The sequence below is a fragment of the Silene latifolia genome, chromosome 2 (assembly GCF_048544455.1).
Source record: "Silene latifolia isolate original U9 population chromosome 2, ASM4854445v1, whole genome shotgun sequence".
In the NCBI taxonomy this organism is placed as follows: Eukaryota; Viridiplantae; Streptophyta; class Magnoliopsida; order Caryophyllales; family Caryophyllaceae; genus Silene; species Silene latifolia.
Genome location: NC_133527.1, coordinates 103,224,404 through 103,230,403, shown reverse-complemented (window position 1 = coordinate 103,230,403; position 6,000 = coordinate 103,224,404).

Sequence of the window (6,000 nt, the reverse complement as noted above, 5' to 3'; positions counted from 1 at the left end):
TTATTATCCTCAGGCTTATTATTCTTTTGACTTCTTTTACGTTTTTCACCCATGATAATCCTAAAACCCAAATATGAATGATATAGGAAATGAACAACTTAACAACGTACATGCAGAGTATTATCTAAAACCCTAAACCCTAATAGGAATGAAAATTTAAAACAACAGATTGAGCTTCTAAAATTCTAAACCCTAATAAGAGGAGTGAAGTAGATGATGCGGGAAGATAAAGATAACAAAGAAGACGAAAAACAAACAGATGCATGAAAAAGAAAAAAGATGATCGTCTTAAAATCCTAATGACGAAACACAAAATTAAAGTGAACATACCTGATGATGATGATGATGATAAAGAGAACGAGCAGGATGATAAGGGAAGGCAACGGAATCTGGGCGTCGGAAATTGGGCGACGGCCGGCAACGAGAATGTAGAAAGCGAGGAGGAGAGAAGAATTAACTCAGGATACCAACGGTTGAACTAATGTTGTGTGTGTTTGTGTATGGTATGCTGTATGGGTTTGTAAATTAGTTTTTTATTAAGACAAACTATTGACAACGGGTGCTCAAAGAAAAACCGTTGTTATATGTTAATAACAACGGGTCAATAAAAGTCAACCGTTGTCAAAACTTTATTACAACGGTTAAAATATACCCGTTGTGATATATTTTCACCAAATTTGCGCCAAAATGAAATATGTCAAAAAAATCATTGACAACGGGTAATGGTACTAAACCCGTTGTTGAAAGTATTAACAACGGGTAATTTAAATATAACCGTTGTTATTTTTGAACCTTTTTTTTTAAAAAATTACTGTAATTCCATTACAGTCCAAACCTGTAACAATACATACTGTAACAGCAGAAGCACCATATCTTTGCAACATTATTCAAAGAATTTCAACACCAAAGATCCACATCTAATAATAAGATCAAGAAAATAAGACAACACCAGCATACATGCATACTGCATATCTAAGCTACAGGATTTACCATGCCATGCAAATTTGGGAATTTTTATTTAACAATATAATGACCATTATTGATTTACCAATAAATTAAACCATCAAATTATTGGTCTGAAAGTGACTCAAAATGTTGGTCGTCCATATCACTGTGTCCTGATGAACTATCTCAGGATCGGGGACGTTTCTTGGATGTCATAGTTTCTTCATTAACCCAAATACCTTCACCATGGTCATCATGCATATAGATGCGTTCATTATCCTCATGATCAGTGTCAACATCGTCGAAATAAGATACAGTGGTAGACTGATCCATTCCCTCAAAAACGACATCCTGATCATCATCACCATTATCGGATGGACTACTCCTTCTACTCCTTATAGACAAGACAACGCGGACCACTTCTTATCCATAGGATCGGTGACATAGAACACTTGTTTAGCTTGGGATGCCATTACGAAAGGATCATCCTTATTATTGCCAACCTTACCCAAATTGACCAACGTAAATCCCATCTTATCCTTTCGGACACAATGGATGTTGTTATCAACCCAGTTACCTCGAAACAAAGGCATTGTGAAATCAATGTAATCTAGTACCAATATTTCTTGAATAACACCATAATAAAGGCATTTTCCCCAAATAGGCTTTTTATCTTTTGAAGTAGCAAAGTGCATTGCCTCAAATTTTAACTCACACCACTATTTTGCATTGTGCTCAACTCATCTTGCTCGCGGGTGTAAAAAGTATATCCATTAATGGCAAATCTGTTGTAAAAGGTGACCCTGGCATTTGGACCTAAACCAAGACGTAGTAACCTAGGAGAGATGTCATCACCAGTTTGATCAATACACTCTAAGACAATATTCCTAAACCACTCTGCAAACGTCTTCGTTTGCTCGTTCGCAATCCACTTCTCGGTCTTGTTTGGGTGATCGTATTTGAGCTCATCTTTGTGTTGTTGAATATAAGGTTGCACCTCATCTTCGTTGTTTAGCACATACGTGTGTGCTAAATGCAACATTTCACGTGTCACAATTTTTTCAACCCGGCCCCTAATACCTTTTCCGGTCATCCAGTCACTATGACGATTCTTAGGAACGCCAATCAACTCCTCAGGGGAGAGATGAGCGTAACAATATGAAAGAGCTTCGTCTAAAATAGCGCGTTCAGCAATACAACCTTCCGGACGATACCGATTAGATGTATAGTCCTTGTAGACTTTCATCAATCTTTCGAAAGGATACTGGTATCTCAAGTACACGGGCCCAAGGTACAAAATCTCCCTAACCAAGTGAATGGTCAGATGAATCATGATAGTGAAGAAAGAGGGTGGAAAATACATTTCCAACTGACAAAGAGAGGTTACAACGAGGTCCTGCAATGAATCCGCGTCATCGGGATCGATGACTTTCTCGCATATGGACTGGAAGAAGAAACAGAATCTAGTTATAGCATATCTTACCTTTTCAGGTAAAATGGAACGAATAGCCACAGGTAGTAATTGTTGCATCAAAGTGTGACAATCATGTGACTTTAACCCAGTGAGTTTTAGGTCTTGCATCGACACTAGGCTTCTGATGTTCGACGAATAACCATGTGGCACTTTAATTCCCTTCAAGCATGCACAAAACTCTTTTTTCTCATTCCGTGAAAGGGTATAAGCTGCTGGCGGTAAAAATGTACGATTACCTCTCTTCTGTGGTGCCAACTCTAGCCTAATACCCATCATTTTCATATCTTCCCTAGCTACGGCGTTATCCTTTATTTTACCATGAACATTCAGAAGGGTATTAATAATATTATCACAGACATTTTTCTCAATGTGCATGAAATCGAGGCAATGCCTGACCTCCAGGTCAGGCCAATATGGAAGTTTATCAAAAAATATGGATCTTTTCTTATACCCACGAGTAGACAATTTAGAGCCGCTCTTCCTCCCATAATCTATCTCAATATGCTTTACTTTCTGATAAACTTCATGCCCACTCAAAATTCTAGGAGGTTGACGAAGTTCTTGTCTTCCATTGAATGCTTTCTGCATCTTGCGATAACAATGGTCATGATACAAGAACCTCCTATTTCCCATATACACATACTTACGAGAAGACTTCAAGTATTCAGACTCGATATCCTCCCCACACAATGGACAAGCCTCTTTCCCATGAACTGTGTGCCCAGAAAGGTCGCCATAAGCCGGATAGTCAGTTATTGTACACAATAACATCGCTCTCAAATTGAAAGTTTCGTTCTTATATGCATCAAATACTTCTATCCCACTATCCCACAACAATCGCAAATCATCTAGAAGAGGTTCCAAATATACATCTATATCATTTCCAGGTTGTTTAGGGCCGGAAATTAACAACGACAACATCAAATACTTTATTTTCATGCACACATATGGAGGTAAGTTATAAATAGCCAACACTACTGGCCAAGTACTATGTTGGCTACTCATGTTTCCGTGTGGGTTCATTCCATCGTGGAGCGCTAGACGTAAGTTTCTAGGTTCATTGCCGAACTCGAGATACTTAGCGTCGAACGATTTCCATTGCTTACCATCTGCCGGGTGTCTTAGCTTTCCATCAATTATTCTTCCTGTTTCATGCCAAGTTAACATTTTTGCATCATCGGGATTCGCATAAATCCTTATGACTCTTGGTATCAATGGAAAATACCACAACACCTTAGCCGGGATCCCTTCCTTATCCTTATAACGCCACTCCAAACATTTAGGGCAATTGGTTAAGTTTTGATATAATTTCCGATACAATATGCAATCATTTGGACATGCATGTATTTTCTCATATTTCATACCCACTCCTCTTATTAGTTTTTTCGCCTCATATGTCTTAACAGGTTGAACATTACCATCAGGAAGCAACTCCTTTATCAAGGCTCAAAAACTAGCGAAACACGTGTCACTCACCCCATTTGCCCCCTTGATATTATACAACTTCACCACAGCCGACATTTTTGTGAACTTACAACCAGGATACAGAGGTGCTTCAGACTCACACAACTTCTCATACATGTTGTTAAGGTCATCCCAATTACTAGTGTCATCACCTACATCTTCAAAAGCAATGGACTCATCATCATTCTCTTCATTATCTATAGACCCAACATTCAACTTCTCTACTTCCAACTCTTCCAACTCAAAAAACTCGGCAAACTCAGGATCATCAGTTAGCCTTTTGTGTACCTCAACATCATCTTCTTCAGAGTTATTCTCTTCCTCTAATGATTTCCCATGAAAAATCCAACGTGTATAGGATCGACTAAATCTCCACTTTTCTAGGTGTATTTTAACGTCCGGAAAAGCCATATAGCTAATATTACCACATCTTTCACAAGGACATGCAATACTAGAAGAACCTTTCAAATTGTTCGAAACGAATTCATAAAATTCAGCTAAACCATCCTTGTAGGTGCGGTCACTCATATTTGCATCAATCATCCAAGTTCAAGTCATTATTCTACATTCGTAATAATAGGCAACTAATTCAGAAAATACAATAATAGGCAAACAAATAAACGAAATTCAGGAAGCAATTAAGCTAAATTATCAACAAATTAGAAAATAACCCAAAAAATCCTATATCTATAAGCGTTGCTAAGAAACATATATATACCTGATTGATAAACACGATGAGGGAGAGAAGACGGTGACAAGAGTGACGGAGATGAAGACAGAGAGACGATCAGGGAGGAATGGAGGATGATATAGTAGCAGTATTAGCTTGTGTTTGTGTTTTGTAGCGTATAGCAGAATAAAGCAATCTGTTGTTCTTAATATTTTCATAACATTAATAACAACGGTTATTGAGTCTACAACTGTTGTTAAAAAGTATTAAAAACGGGTTCTAATATAACCGTTGTGATTACTTTTCACTAATTTGGCGCCAAATTATTAACAACGGTTAAAATTTAACCGTTGTTATTAGTTTTTTCATTAACAACGGTTTTTCAAGTATGACCCGTTGTTAAAACTAATAACAACGGTTAACAACACAGAACCGTTGTAATTAAGTTTGGTAAAATTCGCGGAATCAATTCTACAACGTGTTTTGATGATTTTCGTGAATAAGCGTTGTTAAAGGGCCGTTGTGGTTGCCTGTATTTGTAGTAGTGATTGTTTATACTGCATCAATCAAAATAAAGCCACATAGTCATTAACATAAAGAGGAAAAAGGAGATTGGAAAGATTATACCATGCAGTCTTCAATATCCTCATGTCTCGGATGTGGCGTAGTCGATCAATGTGAACAAGGATAGAACAAACACAATATATACAACAATATTTACAAGACTACACTACAAAGGAAATGAACTTGTTTTTGGTTTTTCAATTTTTTTTGATTTTTCGAAATTTTTTGATTTTTTGGATTTTTTGAATAAAAGTTAAGTTAGAATTTCCCATCCCCACACTAATATGGGCATTGTCCTCAATGGCCAAAATGATAGAAAATTATGCAAGGATGATGCATGAATTCTATACTAAATGCAAGCTATACTAATCTACACTACACGATGCAAGGGTTTTTATTTATGACGGAGAGCATAATTTAGATTACCTCCCGTTGCGTATGCATGTACTTCCCCAAACCGAGATAGACATTATTTATAATGTCTTAAATTATGGGGTAGTTCATGCACACAAGATGCAATGCATGAAACTAAATGTTGTCATTTTGGATTTTTCCAAATGGGAACAATAAAATAAGAACACCTCAATGGGGCCGAGGTGTTAGTCCTCTATGTTGCTAGGACTCTCCAAACTATGATAAAGATAAAAATAAATAAAACAAAGAAAGAAGTAGACAAACCTCAAGAGGGTAGGAGCCTCCAAAGCTTGCTAGTCCCCCACCATATCATCATTGTCATCATTTTCCTCCATAGAAGTGGACTCATCTCCACTCCCCTCTTCACTTCCTTGCTCACTTCCTTCATCATCTTCATTAGCCTCTTCTTCCTCATCATCTACCTCTTCATCAATGCCCTCATCATCAACAACCTCATCATTGACATTCT